Below are 14,038 nucleotides of genomic sequence, written 5' to 3'. Positions count from 1 at the left end.
TGTGTGGAGGAATGGTGGGCACAAAGGCCCTGGGGAAGGTGGGAGTGGATGCAGAGCGGGAGGAAAGCCTAAGGAGCCAGCCATGATCAGCAAGAAGAGGATATCAGGGACCAGAGCACACGCAGTTTCATGGTTGACATTTGGAGTTTGTGTGTTGTGATGTTTAGTTTACTCGTCATCCTGACACAACCTAGAATCACCCGAGAAGAGAGTCTCCATGTTTCATGGAGTGTCTGCACTGGGTTGGCCTGTGGTACTGTCTTTACTAAACAGTTGATAATGTGGGAGACCCAGCCCACTGTGAGTGGAACAATTCCCTAGGAAGGGAATCCTAAACTACATAAGAATCGAGCAAAGCACAACATGCATTTATTTCTCTCTGCTCTTGATGTGTGGATGGGATGTAACTATCTGTTTTGTTTGAAGTTTCTATCTTGACTTCCCCATGGTCATGAACTGTGACCTGAACTCATAAGCTGAAGCTCTTCTTCTAAATTGCTTTTGGTCAGGGTCTTTTATCACAGCAACGGAAATGAAACAGAATGTGCGGCTTTCTAAAAAGTTAGGAAGCATAAGTTTACACTCTTTCCTAAAACAATACCCCAGTTTCTGAGATAGGTACCCATGGAGATAGTCCTTGTCTCTGTGAGCATGCTCAGTAACAGACCTGTGAGAGTTGAAATGCCCTATCCCTCCTACCATGATGGGCACAGCCAAAGACCCAGCCAAGACCACAGATCATACCTCACCAAACATCACTCAGGTGGGGTGGACCAACCCAAACACTCTCCATGCAGACTCAGAAACCTGAGTGAGCAACCAACAGGAAGGACCTGGCATATGAGGGCTAGCCTACCCCTGAACCAAGACCCACTCTGCAAGCCAAGAAGGCCGACTCTTCTCTCTGTCTCTCTGTGGTCAGCCTGCACTTCTATCATGATTGGATTGTCCACACTGGCTTCCTTCCTTAAGTCACATTGAAACCCAAACTCATTTTTCCCTTCCAGAAGGTCAGATCTGTCTACCACAGCTGGAGTCCCCACCCTGGTGGCACGTCCAGTCTGGGGCTCTTACAGAGAGCAAAAGGACAATGCCAAAACTCATATTCAGTCATGGCTCTGAGGAAGAGCGTGAGGAAGGCCAGCCCTTCAGAACAGCTGACCAACGTCATATCAGCACATCCCTTCATTTGGCTGTGACAACTGTGATGGTTAATATTGGTTGTCAACTCGACGAGGCCTAGCATCACCTAGAAGACAAGCCTCCAGGTGTGCCTCTGAGGGACTGACCTATCAGTTTAATCAAGGTGGGAAGGCACACCCTAAATGTGAGGGCACCATGCCATGGGCTAAGGTCCTAGATGGAATAAAAGGAGATCGTGAGCTGAGCACCAGCATTCACTGCGCTGCTTCCTGACTGCAGACGTCATGTGACCAGCTGCCCCACTCTCCTGTCACCATGCCTCCCCGCCATGGTGGACTGCACACTCACACTGTGAGCCAAATTAAACCCACCCTCCCTTAAGTTGCTTTTTTTTTCAGGGTGTTTCATTATAGCAACAGAACAGAAGAGTAATTAATTCAGCAAACATCTATGGTGTCCCCACGGTGTGGGGCTGCCAGCCCCACAAAATCCACACTGCAGAGGCACCAGCACTTCTTGAACTATTGTTCTAAGAGTAACATCCAAAATCTACTTTATTCTAGGGCTCACGTGTGCATGCATATGGACGTACATATGTGCACAATGGATGTGCCTGCTCACACATTGGTGTGCAGAGCCCAGAAGTCAATGTCAGACGTCTTTTTCTATCACTCTCCATCTTGTTTTTTGAGGCAGATTCTCTCACTGAGTCTGGAGCTCGCTGATGGACTAGCTTACTAGTCAGCTAACTCCAGGGACCCCCCCCCCCCGTTTCTGCCTGTCACTCTCAGTGCAGGGGTTACAGGTTTGCACCTCTGCATCCAACCTTTATGAGGATGCTGGGGATCTGAACTCAGGTCCTCATGCTTGAGCATCGAGCACTTTACTCACCCAGGCTTCTTTCCAAGTCCCCAAATCCTGTTTCTGGATGCACTGGGGGAATCTGGTGTTTGAAGCATGCCACAACTAACATGGAAAGGGTTTGTTTTTCTCAATCGTCAGTTTCAAATTATTGTCTGTCTTTTTCAGACAAACAGACACTTGGTACTAGGCAACTCCATGAGCTTCCTGTGTGCATGTTCCCACATTCGTGGGCAATGAACAGGTTCTGCCTCACATCAGGAAGTGACAGGACTCTAGCATGGGCCACAGCAGAGGAGGTGACAAGAGGAATCAGTTGACCTTTTGGAGGAAACCATCGTTAAAACACATCAGGCTCCAGTTCCCCTGTCTAGATGTGTACATTCCGTTCCATGGAAGGTGCCAGAGAGCAGCCGCTATCCCTTCCCATCAGATCTGTAAGCTCAGAGAATCTAGATGCCTCTCCCAGGTAAATGCCCGGCCCTTCTCAGACAGGGAGCTGATGAGCTCCAAGGTTGCGTAAGTTGAGATAAATTGTGTGATGTACAGACAGGGGCATCTCACCACACCACCAAATGGCTGTCTCATCCTCCTTATACGGCTATTTTTGAAATGACTACACAGCTCGAACTTGGGCCCACTTAAAGGCAGAAATGCTGGGTGGGGAAAAATAAAAATGAACTTTACTCCTTTCTCCTCTGCAGGAGATGTCCTGTGGGCTTGGAAGAAGAGAGAAAAGTGCACAAGGAGTTCATCCTCATAGAACCTCCGTGGGGGCCGAAGTTCTAATGCTTCTGAACAGCGTCTGGTGCGATCGTTAGGTGCCTGCCCTCCCCGAGCATGCTGGATGCCTCATCTCCGTTCTCAGTGTCTGGAAAGCTGAGCACCAAGGGAGAGGGAAGAAAGTGAAAGGGCAGGGAGCAGAGGAGGAGCCAGGGGCGGGAGCTGAGGCTGCAAGTCTCAGGACTGGGTGGGCAGCTCCAGCTGCCCTCTGGAGGTGCCAAGACATTGCACGTGAGAAGTTGAGACATGACCATCCTATGCTCTGGGCCACGTCTGTTCTGTGCCAGCGTCACTTGCAAATGTGGGAAACTCAAGTCACTTTGTGACCTGGAACCAGCTTTCCTTTTTCCTCCCCAGCCATGCTCTCTCCTCAAGCCACCTGTGCACACACGCACCTGAGCACATACACCTGTACACACACTTGTGCACACACCTGCATACACATACCTATGTACACACACACCTGTGCACAAACACTTGTGAATACACACACACCTTCACATGCACACACACACACACACCTGCGCATGCACACACTCATACATACACACCCCTGCACACATACACACACACCTGAACACACACACATATGGGCACACACACACACACACACATACACACACACACACACACACACACACACACACACACACACACACACACACTCTCATTCATATGAGAATTGACCAGGCTTTCAAGGAGCATCTCATTCCTCTCCCTAGTAGAGAAAGAGCAAAAACTCCATTTCATGAGCAGAATTTCAGTCTTACATAGGAGCATCCCTTCACCAACCAGCTCCATGACAGTATATGACATTTAGAGATCAAGTGACAGTTTTTGCAATGGCTTCTTGGCAATGCCAAACAATGAGAGCCAGGCACCCTGCATCAGCCCTGTGGTGGGTTCAGAACTGGGAAACCTGTCTGGTTCTCCTGTGTTCCTCCTGCAGAAGGTTCTGTCAAGCAGGGCAGCCACAGTCTCCACAGGAGGATTAGGGACAGAAGGAAGCAGAGTGCTCTTTTACTATACAAAGGAAACTGCAGGGCTCAGGACCAAAGAACATTCCTAGCCTTTCCTGGGAGAGCATATCACCATGATGAGAAGTCCTTTACCTGAGTCTCTAATCCCCTTCTGGAAAATGCCCCAGCAGCAGCAGCTGCCCAAAAGTAGGGTGGTCCAAAGCATGCCTGCTGAGCCCCAGGTCCTTGGGAAGCCTCCCAACAAAGTTTCTCTACATGCTCCTCTTTTCCATGGGGGAACCCTCTTTCCATGGAGCCCCCTCTCTTTTCGATGGGGAGCACCTTTACACTGGAGACTCTTTTCCAGTGGGGATCCTTTACAATGGGCACCCATGAGAACTCTCTCCTTTTTCAAAGGAGACTTTCAAACAGCATCCCCCAAAAGACAAGGTAGGGGGATTGTAATGGTGTGGGCAACAACGTGAAAATCACTCCATCAGAGGACAGTTAAAATGTTCAGTCCCCACAGTGGAACCACTAGCGAGGTCCCTCCTGTCATCTCTGCTTCACAGATCATGAAAAGAAACAAGAAAAGTTCTCAGGATCCTAGAGACACAAATCCACTTGACCTGACTCAGACCCCAGGACCCCTCTCAGCCAATGGCTGTGACCCCAGGACCCTCTCAGCCAATGGCTGTGACCCCAGGACCCTCTCAGTCAATGGGTCTATTGTGCAAACTGAACTCACACTTGGCACCAAGCAGATTTAACATCACCAGCCTGCCCTCAAGGAACTTCCAAGTGACTCAGGAAGCAAAACTCAGAAAGCAATCTGTAAAAGACGAGGCTCTCTAGAATCTTGCTGCCCAGATAAGCAACGGGACTCAGAAGGAACAGAGGGATAAGAAAATGGAATTTGTAGGGAGTCACTAGCCAGGAGAGGCAATGGGAGCCTGGGTCAGTGAAGGAAACATGAAAGATGGCTCAGAAGTCAAGGGAGCCTTAAGAGAGGGTCAGGGAAGAAGAGGGGTGTACAGTGGGAGGGGGCGCCACACCATGGTGCAAACACCCTCCGCCCCTCTTGTAATAGTTCCCAGGTTGATCACTGGCTATTGGGAAATGGATGCCCAGAACCAGAGATAACCCAAACATAGAGAGGCAGGCGGGAGGCTGAGGAGCATGTTAGAAGATGTGACTAAATCCACCTTCTACATCCAGTCCTAGGTATTGGGGAACAAAGAGGACCCAATACAAGGCCTTGAGAGGCTGGGGACAGGAATAGAGAAAAGGAGACTGTGGCAGCTGCCACTCCACTGTGTGAACCCATAGCAAACAAACGATATATGCCTCATCCTCCACTATGGCCCTAAGGCTTGACCACTCTTGGCAACCATTGGAGCTCAACAAGAATAAAAAAGGTATATGGATGGATAGATGGCAGATGTGTGGGTATGTGGGTAGGTACATGGATGGATAATAGATAGATGGTGTCATAGTTAGAGCTATTATTGCTGTGATGAAACACCATGACCAAAAACAACTTGGGGAGGAAAGGATTTGTTTGGTTTACGTATTGTAAATCATAGCCCATTGAGGGAAATCAAGGCAAGAACTCAAACCAGGTAGGAACCTACAGGAATGAGCTCTTGCAGGGCCAGGGAGTAGTGTTGCTTACTGGCTTGCTCCTCATGGTTTGCTCACCTGTGGTGATATTTTATTTGTATGTTAATAAATAAAGCATGCCTGGAGATCAAGGGGGAAAAGGCCAGCCATTTTTAAGTAAACATTGAAGTCAGGCAGTGGTAGAACAAGCCCTTAATCCAATCGCTTGGCAGGCAGAGTCTCTGTGTGTTCAAGGTCACACTGGGAACAGAGCCAAGCGTGATCACACACACCTTTAATCCCAGTACCAACCATAGAGACTTGGAGCTCTGTACAGACAGGAAGTAACAAGGAAGTGAGGTAGCTGGGCTAAGAGCCAATGAGAGGGCAGAATAGCAAGGCAATAAATGTGTGAGTAGACAAGAAGTAGTTCACTTTTGGTAGCTGCAGAGCTGGAGAGGTAAGGTTGGTGGCTATCACTATTTCCCTGATCTCTAAGGCTTTCACCCCTATATTTGGTTCTGTGTTTTTTATTTAATAAGACTGTTTAGAAATTTGTCTACACTCACCCTGCTTTCTTACAGCATCCAGGGCCACCAGTCCAGGAATGGCACCATCCACACTGGGCTGGGTCCTCCCATATCAATCACTAATTAAGAAAATGCCCTACAGGCTTGCCTAGCCTGATCTCATGGAGGCATTTTCTCAGTTGAGGTTCATTCCTCTCAGATGACTCCAACTTGTGTCGAGTTAACATGAAACTAGTCAGTATAGGTGGATAAATGGATAGCTGGTTAGATGTATAGATGTGCGGGTAGGGAGTAGATAAATGGATGGATTCATATGTGCATGCATGTATGCATGCATTGAAGATACACTCATGGACAAGTGAATATGTGCATGCATTCAGGGATGTATGGAAGAATGGATGGAGGATGGGTTTATGGATGAACGGATGGATGGATGGATGGATGGATGGATGGATGGGTGGGTGGACAGATGAATGCACGGATTCATGAAGGGATAAATGAGTAACTTTAAATCCTATTATGGTTTCTATTGTTAAGAGTATAGAAAGCCAACTTTTAAAACTCTTTAAAACCATGTCTGTTTAGGTTCATAGCACCCTGGAGGCCCTTCTTCTGAGAGGTAAGGGTCCTAGTAAAGACTGTGAGTCATGAAGCCTGGGGCAGGCTTATCAAGGCTGTGAAACCTGGAGTCCCTCTGCTTATCTCCCCACATGCAGTTTTCACCTGTGTAAGCCTGAAGAGTCAGTTACACTTGTCTCTGGTGGGAATCAAGGGAAGCAACCCACAGAAACTGCTGTGTAGGGCAAGCAAAAAGAGCTGTGTAGGGCAAGCAAAAAGGGTGCAGTAATTTATTTATATGGTGTCCTTTCTCCTCTCTCTGAACCACCGGACAACAACACTGATGCCCCACAGCACACCTCACAACCGCAGCCACACAGGTCCTTTCCCACTCCACTACTCCTATGAGTGCAAGCAAGGCACCAGAGACACCGATATCAGCTACATCCAGTCAGTGTGTGCCAGGGTGATTATGCTGAGGTCTCATAATCCAGCTCAAGGAAGAGCACACAGCAGTTAATTTTTAAAATGCAATCTATATTTAATGCAATATGAATATTTAACTCACTTAATGCAATATTTAATTTGATCTCCAATACAAATAAAAATAGTAAACAGATCAGTTAACGATTTACACACAGGCTCTCCTGTTTTGTCAGGAAGCCTTTTTCTGATGACAATTTTCTGCTTCTCTCTAAGCAGATATGCTAGGATGTTCCAGCTGCTGCTTCGAAGTGGGTCAGAGTGTCCTGTGGGGAGTGGGCTCATCCAGGAAGTGGCCACAGCTTTGATTTATTTGGAGACTTAATTAAATCATATTACATGTTGGATACTAAGCTAAGACCTGGTGGGAAGAGAGAATGAACCCTTCTCTCACAGAGTGCATGATCCAGTGGGAAGCAGATACAATCCTCTCACAAGTCAAAGTGGGTGGGGAAGGAATTCTTGCTTCTAGCTACACTGAGCACTGACAAGGCACCTAGCCCAGATGCCCAGATGTCAGGGCAAGAGATAAGATGAGAACCAAGACAGCCGGGGACATGAGCGTGCAGAGGGACCCAGGCAGAAAGGAGAATTTGCTCCAGGGCTTTTATGAACTAAATGTCTGTGTGGTTTTGAAATGAGAACTGCCACCCCACAGACTTGGGTATAAACACTTGGTGCCTGGTTGGTGCTGCTATTTGGGGAGGTCACCCCACAGACTTGGGTATAAACACTTGGTGCCTGGTTGGTGCTGCTATTTGGGGAGGTTACCAAAGTCTTAGGAAGTGAAGCCTTGCTGAAGGAAGTACGTCACTGGAGGATGTTCCACTTCAGTTCATTCTTGATGCTTCCTGTGTGCGGATAAAGATGTGATCTCTCAGTTTCCTCCTCCGGCCACCACACCTCCCCCACCATTGTGGATTCCTCCTCTGGAACTGTAATAAACTGTAACCCAGAATAAACTCTTTCTTCTATAAAGTACATCTGGTCATGATACTTTATCACAGCACACAAAAAAGAAAGTAACAAATGCAGACATTAAAGCCACACAAGATTGTGCTATTTCTTTATAGCAGCCCAGACTCATACAGACACAACCGTGCTAATAACAAGAGAAGTTGGGCAGGCTGCAGAACAGAACCCCAGGTGAGGCTCAGCCTTCTGAATCACTTAACTAGATGGGGACATTACCCCGGAAGCAGTGAGAATGAAGTTTGGGAGTGACGTGACTAGAGCTGTGCAGCCACAGAAGGATCACGCCAGCAGGGTGACAGTTTCACAGCTGAGAGCTATTAAAGCAATCCCATGAAGATAAGTGTCAAAGGGAAGAGAGAGAAAGTGAGCAGATTAAAGAAATTGAAAGGACACTGAATTGATGGGTCTTGGCACCTGACTGAAGCAAGCCAGAAGAGGGAATAAAACAAGGACTGTGTGTGAGCTTTCAGTATGAACTACCAAGGGAGTGTATTAAATAAATTTTAACAGTCAACAAAGCTGTCATTGCCATCATTGTTAGTGCTGAGGTCATGGTTCCCATCTTATAGATGACATTGAGTAAGTCTCTTCCCTTCCACTTGGCCTTTTAAGACTGTTCCTAAAATTGAATGATACCCATGAGAAGCTCAAAAGATGATAGCAGATAAGGTGGGTGCCACCTGATTTCATCCTATGCAAGGCAAGCAACCCAAGACAACTGTGGTGGTCTGAAAGAAAATGGTCCCCCAAGGGAGTGGCACTATAGGGGTGCAGCTTTGTCAGAGTAGGTATAGCCTTGTTGGAGGAAGTGTGTCGCTTTGGAGGTGGGCTTTGAGGTCTCATATATGCTCAAGCCACACCTTGTGTCTCAAACCACTTTCTGGAAATTAAGATGTAAACTCAGTTTCTTCTCCAGCACCATGTCTGCCTGTGTGCCATCATGTCGCACCAAGGTATTGGACCAAACAACTGAACTGCAAGCTACCCAATTAAATGTCTTCCTTTATAAGAGTTGCCATGGTCATGGTGTTTCTTCACAGCAATAGAAACCCTAACTAAGACACCCACCAACAGGGAACCTGTTCAATGAAGTGTATAGCACATCCATACAACTGAACATCTGTGATTATTAGAAGTCAATGCACTGGATTTATACTTAATAGCACAGAGAAGTGGAATTAATGTATTATTAATCTCTTTGGAGTGCAAACATAATCATCTCATTTTAAGCATACTTAGGGTTTTGTTGGGGAACGAACTACACCATATTCACACTCATCTTTCATCTCTTCTTTCAGGGTTTTCATGTGGTCCTTGGTTTTCCCAGACCCATGTATTAATCAGTGGGATTTTACCATTATAAAAGTTAAGCAAAAGTCAGGATATTTAATTTACTACAAACATATAACAAAAACTTTGGGAGCTTTCATTTCATGCTGTGAATTGTCCCTCTAAACATGAAGGACACAGTCAAAGACTGATCATATCCCAAGACTCATGCCCTTTACTTTGAAGAGTTGAGACAGAAGTTCTCTAGCTATTCACCCTTGACCCCATACCTCTCCTCTCAATCACCATCATGGTCCCACCCCCACTTTTCTATTATCCCATTACAAGAATGGGGAAAACCATATAAATGACTACTGTATTCTGCTGAAGATCAGAGGTATGGATCAAAACGAGGCCAAGAGTGATTCATCTTTTGTCGGAGAAGGGGATCTGGATGGATCAGATATTACAGAATTCTAAGAGAGGGAGAAGAACTATTGAAAATGTCATCTCGGATCAGGATAAAAGAGAGACCCTTAGATCTCCTCCCAGGCATGTTTCTTGTGGTGTAACACATCCTCAATTACTGGATACCCTTCTGTTAAGAGGCCAGTGTACTATACGGGTAATGCTGTGTCAGCTGGCCACAACCTAGAATCACCCTAGAAGAGACTCAGTTGAGGAATGATCTAGATCAGACTGGACTGTGGGCATTTCTGTAGGGAACAGTCTTCATTTCACATTGGCTCAGTCTCCTGTGTGCGGCACCATTCCCTAGGCCAGGCCCTAAACTGTACTGAGCGTCAAGAAAGGGAGCAGAAAGCAAGCCAGCAACATGGGTGAATTGATTCTCTCAGCTCTGGACTGTGTACGTGGTGGGATCCTGCTTGAGATGCTGCCTTGATTTCCCCTCAATGATTGACTGTCTCCTGGGCTTGTAACTGCAATAAGCCCTTTCTTCCCTTCAGCTGTTTGTGGGAAGGATACTTGTCACAGCAACAGAAATGAACCTAGGACATACTATTGGGGGAGGGCTGTGGAGCTTTTGGCAAGTGGGGCCTGGCTGGAGGAAATGGGTCACCATGGGTGCGTCATTCAAGGTCATACCAGCCCCTGGTTCCAGCCCCGTGCTCTTATTCCTATTCCACCACCATGTGAGGAGCCATTACCACACGCTCCTGTTACCATGGTCTCCACCACACCTTCCTTCCCATGATGGACTGAAAGCCTCGGAAACCATGAGCAAAAATAAACCTTTTCTCAATGATCCATTTGATGTGAGAGATCAAATCATGGAGAGCTACAGAGTGCCTGGAGTCGGCACTGGGAAGGGACCAGCTCTGTGGTAACAGTGTGAGCTCGGAAATGGAACCTTTAAGAGCAAGGGGCTTGGGGACGGGAAGATGGGGAGTTGGACCCTGAACTTCCCCAAAGAGAAGACAGTCAGACAAGTGGACCTTAAGGGAGTGACAGGGGCCAGGGAGATGGGTGCAGTGTGTGTGGTGTGGAGACCATGAGATGACCAAGCTCCCTTCTGCAGTATTGTGTGTGGTGCAATTTGAATGAGACAGAAACTGAACCCATGGAGTCTGGTGCAGGAAGGAGGGCAGGAGAGGAGAGGAGCCAAGGGCAGATGAGAGATGACACCTGTCTGTCTAGCCAGAACTGGGTCTTCCCTTCACTGGGAGTCTTGGGACATCATATTTAGTCTCCACTCCAGATAAGCCATTCTTTCCCATCTCCAAGTCCTCTAAAAACCAAGCACTTAGTATGTCCCAAAGAATGTCTGCCCCATCCGAGCCCTGAAGCAGGGGGAGGCAGAAAGCATTAATTAGCTTCAATCTAGACTAATTGCTTTTTAAACTTCTCCTATAAGCCTGACTTGGAATGACTTCTGAGAATCGATGTTTCATTATTTTTTGCCATTGCAGAGACTGACCCTGTCGATAAGTTGTTAGGAATCAGCTCTCAGTGAGGTCCCATCCTTTCCTTTCCCCTCTCATTGGCATCAAAATATCATTGTCCTACTGAGGAGACAAAGCTGAGTCTCAGAAATGAGGAGCCTGGGCAGGAGGGAGAAGGCCATCTCCACGTACACCTCCTGTTGCTGAGACCCTCTACGTACCAGGCCCTGATCACATCAGTGCCATGTGACCTTATTAATCATTGCAATAACTCCAAAGAGCCTAGGATCCATCATTAGCCCATTTTTTCAGATGAGGGCACTGAGGCCCAGAAAGACTTACTCTTGAGCTTGGTGTTCTCAATAGGTATGCTATAAAACTGTACAGGTTCTCGCAAGCCAGGCCCCTGTGTGCACCTCATGGGGCCTTCCATTTCGAATCCCAGGGCCTGGAACAAAGCTCAAAAGGAGTCTTGAAGCATCTCCTACCCAAAACCCCTCTCACAGCAAGGTGTTCACAGCAGAAGTGTTACGCGGCCAGCCTGGGTCTGACCTCGGAGGACAAACCCTTCTTTATTCCTTGATTCTGAGCCTCCCGGGAGCTGGTTACATAAACCTCAGCAAAACAGCACACTGAAAAGTGGAGAAAGTGGCCTTCTGGTGCCAGAGACAAGCAGCCTGCCCATCTGAGACCAGGGTCTGAACAGTTCCAAGGGGCTGAACTACACCAGCCTGCCCATCTAAGACCAGGCTCTGAACAGTTCCAAGAGGCTGAACTACATCAGCCTGCCCATCTAAGACCAGGGTCCGAACAGTTCCAAGGGGCTGAACTACATCAGCCTGCCTTTTCTCCCATCTGTGTCAAGGCCAAAGATACCAACAAGAAATAAGCCAATAGCAGATCCAGCCTCAGTGGGTCTCCCCAGAACCCTTCAGGCAGAACCCAGGGCCCACACCATGGGGCTTGGCTCTGTATCACCCTACTTGTATTCTTCTGTGGGCAAGGGGGAAGGAGCCTAGAATGTTCCCCTGTGAGACCTTGTGTCCTCTCCCGTCTCCCCTCAAGTCTTTCTAAACATTTTACTCCTTGTCTCCTCGGGCCCGGTTGTCCAGTGCATGCAGAGCTTGTACTGACATCACGCTAGAGCCTGGCAAACAGTGAGCGCTCAGCAAATGTTAGCTCCAGTGATCCTTATGTTTACACGGCTAATTGCAAGTTCTGGGCTCTGTGGAGATTTGGGGGGGGGGGAGCCAAGACAGAGCTTCAAGTTCAGTACAACCAGGTCACTGTTAATGAGACAGTGTGAAGAGCGGGGCGGGGCGGTGTGTGTGTGTGTGTGGTTCTGGGCTTGAATCCCGATGATGTCTCTTAGAGTATACGCAGCTTACTTGTTCAACATCCCAGGAACCTGAGCTGTTTTAGGGCCTGCTGCAAAAACTAGGTCATTGTGGGATTGGTGTGATAAATGGATACATAGAAACCAAGATTTGTGCTACTATGAAAGAGAAGTGTAATTCTGAGAAGGAAAAACATCAGCAGACCTGAGCTAGACTACACTAGATGGGGCAAGGCAGAAGGCAAGATGTCCCCGAGACAGCTGTCAGCATCCTTAGAGCAAGAAGGGCAGAGGGGGAAATGGTACATGCAAAGGCCCTGTGGTCGGAAGGAGAGTGATTTGGGGTAGAAGTAGGGGGTCTGCAGCAGGGAGAGGAAGGAGACGCATTCCAAGCAGAAACAGGAAGCAGGTAGACACTGCTCTCCTGATAAGCAAGTGTCTTGAGGACACTCTCTCCGCTCTTCCCTCTGACATAGCCAGGATTCGACAGCCAGGTCAGGCATGTTCACCAATCTCTGCTGAGTTTAAAAAATGTGTCCCCCAAGTCCTTTATCATTAGCAAGGCACACTCTTCAGGGACCTCTGGCCTGAGCTTCAGCTGAAGGGGGACTCAGGGGTAGGGCTGCTGCAGGACACTCAGGTGGTACAGGTCCATGGGGCTTCACCCCACACTCTTGCCAGGGCTAACAATACACAGGAGCTGGGGTGTCCCAGATTGAAATCAAGAAGATTGCTTCTCAGCTGATTTTCCTAGAAATAAATGGGGCTGTACACAGCCCACACAGAGCAGAGTTCTTCCCAAACGTTTATTAAACTTCAGTGAACTGCCCTGGATTGTGGAATCAAGTGACCGCTGCCTCGCACATGACATCTCATCTCTCTCTGACCTGGTTAAGAGGTGAGTTTGGGCAGCAGGGTGGCAGAGAAAGGGCTGACAGCCCCAGCGTGGTTAGTGAAGGCAGAGTCACGGTGTCAGGTCTCCTGCTCAAAGAAATGCAGGCAGAGCTCTGAGACTATCCCCCAAATAAGCAGTGTCCCCTGCAACCCAGAGAGGACACTCCTGATTGAGGAACAGGAGGTCAAAGGCCATCTGGTCTCCATTTATCCCCACGGTGGCCATGGTGCTTCATCTGACTCCACCGGGAGCCTTGGCTGATTGGACGAAGACTGAGACCTGACCCGGAAGCATCCACTGCATTGGGCTGTCAGCAGTCAATCAGCCACTCTGCACACAGTGAGTCCTTAACTTAGATAATGGAACTGCAAAGTCCAGGATGTCTGTGCGAGCATGCGTGCGTGCGTGCATGCGTGCGTGCGTGCGTGTGTGTGTGTGTGTGCAGCGTAAGTGTGTTTGTGTGTGCCCTCACCTATATGCTGCGCACATGTAGAGTTCAGAAGGGAACATCAGTGTCTTCCTCAGTTGCTCTCAACCTTATCTTTTTATGAGGTGAGGCCTCTCCTCCCTTGCTAAACTGGACCAGTAAGTCCTGAGATCCACCCCACCTCCCAGCACTGGGGTTATGAGCACAGGTTATCATGCCTGGTCTTTCACATGGGTGTTGGGGATCCAAACTCAGGTCCTCACGCTTGCGGGGCAAGCCCTCTGCCCATGGACGTATCTCTCTAGCCCTCTAG

The 14,038-nt window shown here is 48.1% G+C and overlaps 1 protein-coding gene across 22 annotated transcripts in view; it reads right to left on the bottom strand.

The window, feature by feature from the left end:
- Positions 1-14,038, bottom strand: part of Rbfox1 (RNA binding fox-1 homolog 1) — a 2,167,575-nt gene that overhangs the window by 2,035,719 nt on the left and 117,818 nt on the right. The window lies entirely within an intron of this gene.

This window comes from Peromyscus californicus, unplaced genomic scaffold (assembly GCF_007827085.1).
Source record: "Peromyscus californicus insignis strain IS unplaced genomic scaffold, ASM782708v3 Scaffold_3__1_contigs__length_106647218, whole genome shotgun sequence".
Lineage (NCBI taxonomy): Eukaryota > Metazoa > Chordata > Mammalia > Rodentia > Cricetidae > Peromyscus > Peromyscus californicus.
The sequence above is the reverse complement of the archived record's forward strand: the minus strand, read 5'-3'. Positions and strand labels throughout refer to the sequence as shown.